Source organism: Eretmochelys imbricata, chromosome 18, assembly GCF_965152235.1.
Source record: "Eretmochelys imbricata isolate rEreImb1 chromosome 18, rEreImb1.hap1, whole genome shotgun sequence".
NCBI classification, from domain to species: Eukaryota; Metazoa; Chordata; order Testudines; family Cheloniidae; genus Eretmochelys; species Eretmochelys imbricata.
In genome coordinates this window covers 14,853,345-14,862,453 of record NC_135589.1, presented here as the reverse complement: position 1 = coordinate 14,862,453, position 9,109 = coordinate 14,853,345, and positions in this window count along the sequence as shown.

Below are 9,109 nucleotides of genomic sequence, written 5' to 3'. Positions count from 1 at the left end.
AATAACCAGAGGACCCCCAGAGGGCAGACTGGAATCCACCCAACAGCCTCAAGAATGGGAGAACCAAAGAACAAGATAACATCTGGCAGCATGGAGCCATCAGGAATGTGCCATCTGCTGATTGATTCAGCAACAGCTTGATGAAGCAATTCCCATAGACTGGCATAGGAAGAAATTCCTATAAAAATAGACTCTAGAAAGTGAGAACTTTGGGGTCTGATTCTGTGAACCAACTTCCAGGAGCATCAGATGAGCATCTGACAAGGCCCTGCTCCCTCCTCATGTCCAAGCCACCTGGCCAGTGGCTTGGCATGAGCAACTCTAAGGCTAGTAACTATGATAACAACCTTACAGAACCTGTGTGTGTGTGTGTGTGTATGAATGAATGAATGAATGTGTGAATAAATATGAAACTGAATGGAATGTTATAGCTATAACTAACTGCTTACTATGATTCTTTCTGTATTCGCAATAAATGTGGCATTTTGCCTTTTCCCGTTTAATAAGATCCTGCTGGTTTTTATTTTATTGGTATAACACTAAGCCGTGGCCGGGATTGAGTGCAATGTGGATGCTGCTGGTTCCATTCACCGTTTCGGGGCCTTGTGATGAATGAGTGAACTCAATCAACTGAGGCCAGATCGGAAAACTTTGGCATCAGTGCGCAGCGGGGCCTTTTGGTTTTGCTGAATCATTGCTAGTGAATGACCCATTTGCCCTCTTCCCTGCCCCAGAGCTAAGGGCTTGGCTTCTGCACGGCTCCCAACCCCCGCCACATTGCTCTCTGCTCTTCACATGATGGTGCTGTCAATAGTCTTAAGCTGAGCACTGTTGGGCTGGCTCTGATGGGAGTGCTCTGAGGAAAATTCTAGGGATTGGGTTCTGCAAACCTTGCATCATCATTTACACATGTGCAAATACTTTTGATTTGGCAGCATTTCCCACCCCCTCTGCACAGGTGCAAATGATCACATTAGGCTCTGCAGAAAGTAGAATAACTAGAGGACACTCTTTCCTCTGAATCCCCATTGAGCGAGGGACCCAGAGTCCCTGCAGGGGCAGCTATACTGTTAAAAGCAGTAATCTTCCAGATGAGATGTAAAACCAGCCGCCTGCCTGTTTGTAAAGCTCAGCCTGAGAAAATAAATCATCAAAATGAGAGCTAGTGCCGATTGCAAAGCTATTCAGTCTAAGACAGAGGTTGATAAATTGGAGAAGATTCAGAGAAGAGCCATGAGAATGATTAGAGGATTAGAAAACATGCCATATAGTGACAGACTCAAGGAGTTCAATCTAGTTACAAGGAATTCAATCTAGTTATTTTACCAAAGAGAAGGGGTGACTAGATTACAGTCTATAAGTACTTACATGGGGAATAAACGTTTAATTATGGGGCTCTTCAGTCTGTCAGAGAAAGATATACAGCAGAACCTCAGAGTTACAAACACCAGAGTTACGAACTGACCGGTCAACCACACACCTCATTTGGAACCGGAAGTATGCAATCAGGCAGCAGAGACAAAAAAAAGAAAGCAAACACAGTGCAACCCAGTAGTGGGTTAAACGTAAACTATGAAAAAAAAAAGGGAAAATTTAAAACAAAGATTTGGCACTATAAGAAACCTGCGTCTGTGCTTGTTTCATTTACATTAAGGTGGTTATAAGCAGCATTTTCCTTCGGCATAGTAACGTTTCACAGCTGTATTAAGTCAACGTTCAGTTGCAAACTTTTGAAAGAACCAGAATGTTTTGTTCAGCGTTACGAACATTTCAGAGTTACGAACAACCTCCATTCCCGAGGTGTTCGTCACTCTGTGGTCCTATTGCAATATGATCCAATGGCTGGCAGTGGAAGTGAGACAAATTCAGACTGGAAATAAGGTGTCAATTTTTAACCGTGAGAGTCAATAACCACTGGAACCATTTACCCAAGGCTGTGGTGGATGCTCCGTCACTGACCATTTTTCAATCCAGATGGGATGTTTTTCCAAAAAGTCTGCTCTAGGGATTATTGTGGGGCAGTTCTCCGGCCTGGGGTCTGCAGGAGGGCAGTCTAGACAATCACAATGGTCCCTTCTGGCCTTAGAATCTATGAAAGCCAACCTAGGGGATTCAACCCCAGGACGCCTCTGAAATGAATAGGAGTTGTGTCTAAGTCCCCTAGTCAGTCTTGAAAGTCTCAACCATGGTGATCCAAAGCACGCTAAGCTCTTTCCAGAACAAACAGAACAGCACCTTCCCTGCCCTGCAGAATTACATGTAACACAATGAGTGGGGGTTACAAACAACAGGGTGGGGCTGGAGGGAAGAAGGACAAGGGTTACACCGTGAGGATCAGGCATTTACTCAGCGGATGTATGTGCAGGGGTGTTGGTTTTTTTGCACGACCAGGATTGCTGGCCCAGCCTGTAATTTGACCAGCTCATTATATCCTGCCATTTTAACTGGCTATGGCCCTTTTTTATTCCCCCAGTTCTAAAACGGTGTAAGCTGTTGAGAGCCATTCAACGCTTCCTGGGTTTTTACCCCAGAAGTAACAATATTCCTGTGGTAGCTAACATGGTCACCAGCTCTTTATGGGCCAGAATCAAACGCAACTGTAGTCAATGGGAGACTTTCAATCCAAGCTGTTCGTAGAGGTTCACATTTTTAACAGGGAGGGTAATTTACCATTGAAACAGGGATGTGGTGAGGGTTTTTTCTATTACATGAAATCTTCAAATCCAAATTGGAGGGCTTCCTAAAACAATAAGCTGGGGCCAAATCACAAGATATGGGCTCAATGCAGGAATTACTCAGGGAAATTCTGCTCAGTGTAAAATTCAATGGTCAGAAATTCTATGAATTAGTGGCCTTTGAATCAGGTACCTAAATACCTTTACGGATCTGAGCCGTAAGGCCTAACTCCCACTGGTTTCAATGAAGATCTGGGCCTAAATGCAGAAAGCACTTTGAGAGCTTTGCTGTAGAACAGGGGTTCTTAACCGTTTTCTTTCTGAGCCGTGTCCTCCCCCCACAACATGCTATAAAAACTCCACAGCCCACTTGTGCCACAACAAAGGTTTCTCTGCCTATAAAAGCCAGGGCCGGAGTTAAGGGGTAGCAAGAAGCAGGACAATTGCCCAGGGGCCCACACCACAGGGGGGCCCTGAAAAGCTAAGTTGCTCAGGCTTTGGCTTCAGCCCCAGGTGGCGAGGCTCAGGGTGCCAGGCTTCAGCCCTGCGTGGTGGGGCTTCAGCTTTCTACCCTGGGCCCTAGTGAGTCTAATGCCAGCCCTGCTTGGCGGACCCCCCTGAAACCTGCTCGTGGCCCCCCAGGGGCCCTGGACCCCTGGTTGAGAACTGCAGCTGTAGAAAATGCCAGATAATCAAGATGTGATCACACTAGGCTGGGTTTACATGCTTTGTGGCTCCTTTTCACCCTTCTGTAGAATACAAGAGGGTGAAGTGAATAACAAGAAGATAAATGCCTTCTACCCTGCTGCAGAGCAATGGGAAATGAATGGCGTTACAGTGCAGAAATCAAAGTATCAGAAACCACAGCCAGTATCAGGGGATAAGCTCTGGGAGTTGGAAAGATCAGCAACCTCTCCAGTATCCTAGAGGGAAAACCAGCCTTGACATGCCTGTAATTTTCCTGCTTAGTTTATGCAATGACCTTTTACGCTCTGTAGTCTCCTCCCTCCCGTACCACTGACAGGGCCACAAGCCAATGTCCTGCCCTACAACAAGGAGACAGAAATGATCATCTTTTGCAAAAGCAGGGACCACCACAATAGAAAAATCAAGACTTGGACCCACTGAAAAGGTCATTTCTGTTTCACTTTGCCAAAGAAAGTGGCTTTGCTGAAGTCTGGAAATGCCAGGTGGGAGACATGCTACCGTACACCACATCCTAACCTAGCATGCAGCTCCCCATCTGACACCGCATCTTGCCAAGCAAATGAAAAAGTCAAACAGGTGCACTCTGAATAATTTCCTCCTCAGTTCAGCGGCCTTCCGTAGCAGCCTTATTCAAAAGGGCCCTGTTATACAATGTAACACTTAAGCTGCTGGATAGGAATAGATCCCAAATTTCTCTCTTCTACAGCAACCAATATAACAACAGGCCGGCCAGCGAGATCTAGTTCAAGCAATAGCCCCACTAACGATTCATCTGACCATAACAAAATCAGAGCATAGGTTCCAGTGGAAATTTCTGCTCAGTCGCTTTCCAAGGCATTTGCCTGGACCACTGGGGCTTCAAAGGGATTGGAAAGCGATAGCTGTCAAATGATGTCAAGCCAGCTCTATGAATGGCATTTGCTAGTGAGCTGGCAGAGAACCCTGCTTGTGTCCTACAGAAATGACGGCTGGCGGGTTTTTACTTTAAACTGCTCGGCAACTGAAAGGCAGCTCAGACTAACAGACCTGGGATATTTCCCTAGCTCCTTCCATGCCCAGGGCGCCATACCAACTAAATGATACCCAGAGGGGTCACTCCATCCCACTCTGGGAGGAGCTGAATGGATCTTCATCTTAAAGCCCTCAGGGGACTGGATGAGAGACAGCCCTGGGCTTTGGTGGGGGGAAAGGGAAAGTGGATTTAGTCCCCGCAGCCACAGCCTTGGTCGAAGCGAAGGGGAAAGACCCCTGGCTTAATGGGCTCTTCTGCAATGATGCAGCAGCCCTGTTCTGTCCTTTCTTCTCCCTAGTCTCTGAATGGCATGGGAATGAGGCCAGGCCCCAGTTCTTGGCCCTGCTCCCCACCACTCAGACTGAGTCTTCAGGGAAAGCAACTTCCTGTCCCATCTGCACCCGGCACAACCTACTCCTCTGGCCCAAGGGCCGTGGGGGGCTTTAGTATTCTTCACAGCAAAGGGAAAGTTCTGCACGGCGTAGAGGCAGGGTAGGACTTTAGTAGGAGAGCAACACCTCAGGCTTCTGAGAGCCCTGCAGTTATGCTCTGCACTTAGAGAAACTTCCATTCGCCAAGGATCTTAAAGCCTGTTACCAATATGAATTAATCCCCCCAGGCCCATAGGAGGACAGGTCCCCATTTTACAGGTGAAGAAATTGAGGTAAAAATGTTGCACGGATGGCCTAAGGTCACAAAGGGAGTCAGTGGCTGAACCAGAAGCAAACCTAGGACTCTTGAATTCCTAGTCCCCATAAATACCAGATGATGCTCCCTCCTCTGTACATAAAATACAGTAGCTCTGAAAGATCTCTCTTCACCTCTCACACAGCGGAGAGGGAAACAAAATGCTCTCCCACATTCTCCAAGGAAGGTAATTTATTTCTGCATGGTTCGTCGGTCAGCAGAGCCCTGACAAAAAGAACTGCTGAACGTTCGTTCAATTAAAGGCACACATGAATTCTGAGAGCATTCACAACTCCCTTTCACGAGCATTCGTGCGAGCAACATGTTCACAAGAACATCGGCAGAAAGAGAACACGCCACATATCCCCGTGCAAACGTCCACTCTTACGCAGCCCTGATGGACACTGAGTGGATTTCAGAATCAGCCAATCGGGGGCAGAAGCAAGAGCATAAGATGGGGCTGGCCAGTGACACGGCATTGATAGCATTGCGATAGCTAGTGTTACTTTCCTTAAACTCTCTATTTATAAACCTTGGACCGGCTGAAAAGCACGTCAGAGAGAGAGGTGGGTTTTCAATCACAAGAGAGGGGGAGAAGGTAGAGCTTGAAAATATACCACTGCTGTCTGCAATAGCAACAGTTATTAATCAAGCTTAGCTAATCAAGCTAAGCAGGGTCGGTAGCTCCCAGGAAAAATCTTAGGAGCCGCAGGAAATGGTATCGGTGACGTAGCAGAGACGGGCCGGTGCTGTGAAGCTTGGATTGGGATCTGAGTTTACCCACTATTTTGGGGTGCTGACTGGGGACCATTTTAGGGCTCGTCCACCCACAAGAGTGCTACCACTTTAATAATACTGGCTTATCTTAAGGGGTACAATCCCCTCCCCCTGCTCCCCCAAGGTGTGGAGTCAGATGCAGTGACATCAGTATAAAAGTGGCATATTCCTCTATGGGAAAGGGAATACGCTATACCAGTAGAACTGCATCCACAGTCGGGTCCGTACCATAATAAACTCGTTGGATTATGAGACAAAGGCACTCCGCCTAACCAGCTTAGTTCTACCAGGACAAAAACCGTCTGTAGCCCAGGTCTTAGAGATCAATTAAACGATGATGTTCAGGGATGAGGGCTTCAGTTCCACAGTGGGGCTCTCTCTCCCCAATAGCTGGCGCTATTCCCATCGCTAGCACTGAACTAACAGCCCAGAATGACGTGAAGGGGCAACGGGGTCCGAGGTTTTATCTTTCAGACAAGACATCTGATTAAGGCCCTGACACTGTGGTCATTAGAGCCCCATGGCAGTTTTATGCAAGATTACCCAGCATGGAATATGGCCAAGATATCACAGTTGTTACGTTCTGCCTCACGCTATCCTGTCTGTACTTGCTTCTGGATAAGGTAGGCTTCATTTTCTATCCTGAACGGCTGTGCTACGTTACTGTGTGCCATTTCAGGATTGCCAGGTTCCACCCCAGAGATGGCTGTATTTCAGTGACAGGGTGATAACTCCTAATCCCCCAACAATCAGCAGGCTGCACAATGCAGTTTGGTGGAATCTTTTCTTACAGGGATAAATACACTAGATTTTCACCGCCATCAAATCTCTCTCTTTGACAGGCATTTTCTACAGTACCCAGGTCTGTAGTAACTAAGGCCCAGCTTTTTAAAGCTCTTTAGGTGTTCCTGTGCTCAGCGTCACAATGCTTAATTGCATTAGGAATGTAAGTCTCGTTTTCAAAAGCAAAGTGGGCAGTCAGGTGCCTAAATTCCATCGACAGTCGAGCAGAACAGAGCCTAAATAGCTTTAAAAAGCTGGGCCTAAATGCTGCCCCTGAGTTCAAGTGTTTAAATCTTCCAGTGCAGACACTGTCCCAGCTCCTCCTTACAGCACTGAACTGGATTTCAGAGACAAACCCATGGCCTGACCTACCGTTCCCAACCTGGAGGGACAAATGAGCCTGGAGGGACATCCAGATCCTCAAAGGCATTTAGATGCCTAACTCCCACTGATTCTACCTTGGAAGATCTGGGTCTGTCCTTCAATCCACTCACCCAATGGGCCTGGAACTTTATTTCCACTCAAAGCTTCCACCCAGAATGCCTTAACTGATTTCCTTCCTCCTCCCACCCTGGAAAAGTTAGTTAGATGGTACGGTCACAGCTGCTGTAGAATGCTAGATTAGTTTGAAAGACTGAGAAACAAGAGAGCAAGAGAAGGTGCCTCTTGAGTGAAATCCACTCCTGGGCAAATGTCCAGCTAAAGGTTTATGCATCACTTACGATCTACTTCAGCTCGTGCTGGCCCTATGCAAGTTTCCTGTATTACTGGACTGCAGCCAGCATAACTGATAAACTTCGCAGGCAGGCAAACCGATCCCAGTCAGTAAAATCTGTTGAGCAATTTTAATTCTTTGGAATCTTTCGGCTGGAAAGGTGCTTTGCAAGGATCAGTCAAAGACAGCAGGACAAAACAGAGTCTGTAAACTCTGGAGCTCCAGCCTCTGGCACGAATCCCATCTCCTGAAAAACACACTAGGGAATTTGTTCCTAGATAAGGTGTTTGCACATGACTGATCTAAAGTGAGCAGCACAGGCTGTCGGCAGCCTGAAAATTTTTCCTCCAGTTAGTGCCTCAAAGACTTGGGGGATGGGGAAAAGTTATTTTGTCCTTCAGGTGCTGGAAGGAAGGACAGCAACACAGAGGAAAACCACCAATCCCTCAGTTAAACCAGGTGAGGACAAACAGAGACTCAGTTCTGAAGAAGGTGTGTGTATTATTATTAGAATTGTACAGGCTTGCAGAAATTGACCAGAGTACTTTACAGTAAATTATTTTGAAACATTGCAATCTCTGCTATTATAGATATAAAAATCTAGATCTTCAAAAAGGTCTTTGGTTTCAGTGAACACAGCAACGTTCAGTGAGCCCGGCTGCATCCCAGAAAACTATGTGCCTCTGACATTCCCCAGTGCAATTCTGTTCATAATAAATAGCTCCTCTCAGTGTTATTATATATAAACCCTCCCAATATGAAAGTAAACCTGAAACAAAACAAAAACAGCTAGAAGACCCAACCATCCTACACAGCACAGATGTGTTGGGAGCTGAGAGTCTCACAGTATTGTTCATAGTCCATAGCTACAAAATTAAATAGGTTTTTAACTCACCCACATTTACACATTAAATACAAATATTCCACTCAAAACCTACGTGTAAACTTTGCTCATTACCTTCTAAAAAAGTTTCAAGTACAACAGTCTAGTGGCTTGTTTCACTTCTACTGGTGAAAGAAAAAGATTTCCTTAATATGCTTTGTTCTACAGATTGCTTGGGGAATGCAGGTTAGAATTTGGAGCATAGGGTAAAGCACCTTGGCTTGCTGTTGACCCTGTATGTGCTGAAGGATCTGGCTGAAGCGGCTGGAAAATGATAAAGCTCAGACACTGTCCCCTCAGGACTGATGGTTTTTGTGCAGTGGTCTTCTGCCTTCCCCTAAGGGCCCTGGAGGGGAGCTCAGGTCACCAACGTTCCTTAGATTACTGGACCGTTCAGAGGATCATGCAGGAGTTTTGCTTAATGATGATTTCCTGCCAACCCCCACCCAGACAAACAAGAGGCAGAGTTTAGATTGAGTTCAGTAAACTTGGAGAGGTCTGAATGGGAGAGAAAAGAAAAAGTCTCATGGAGGGATCCAGGGGTATCCTCACCTGGAGAACTCTTTTGAAAACACATGCCCTTTGGAGCACTTCACAGGTAACAGATTTCCTCTTCGTCTCTTTCTCAATGCTGGCCAAGCTATGCAGATTCTTTCATTGGCACCCACCACCACAGTCTCTGAGCCATCACTGGCAGGGAAGACTGAGCGGGGTCCAGAGACAGAGGTGGACCCTACATGACCCTCCTCTGTTAGCTTGAGCAGGGCCTGTGCATCAGGCCAGGATTTCTGTCTACCCTATCTCCATTGCCAGCCCTGACTTTTGCACTGAGTCAATGGGCCAAGTGCGGTTCTTACCCACGCGGCAGA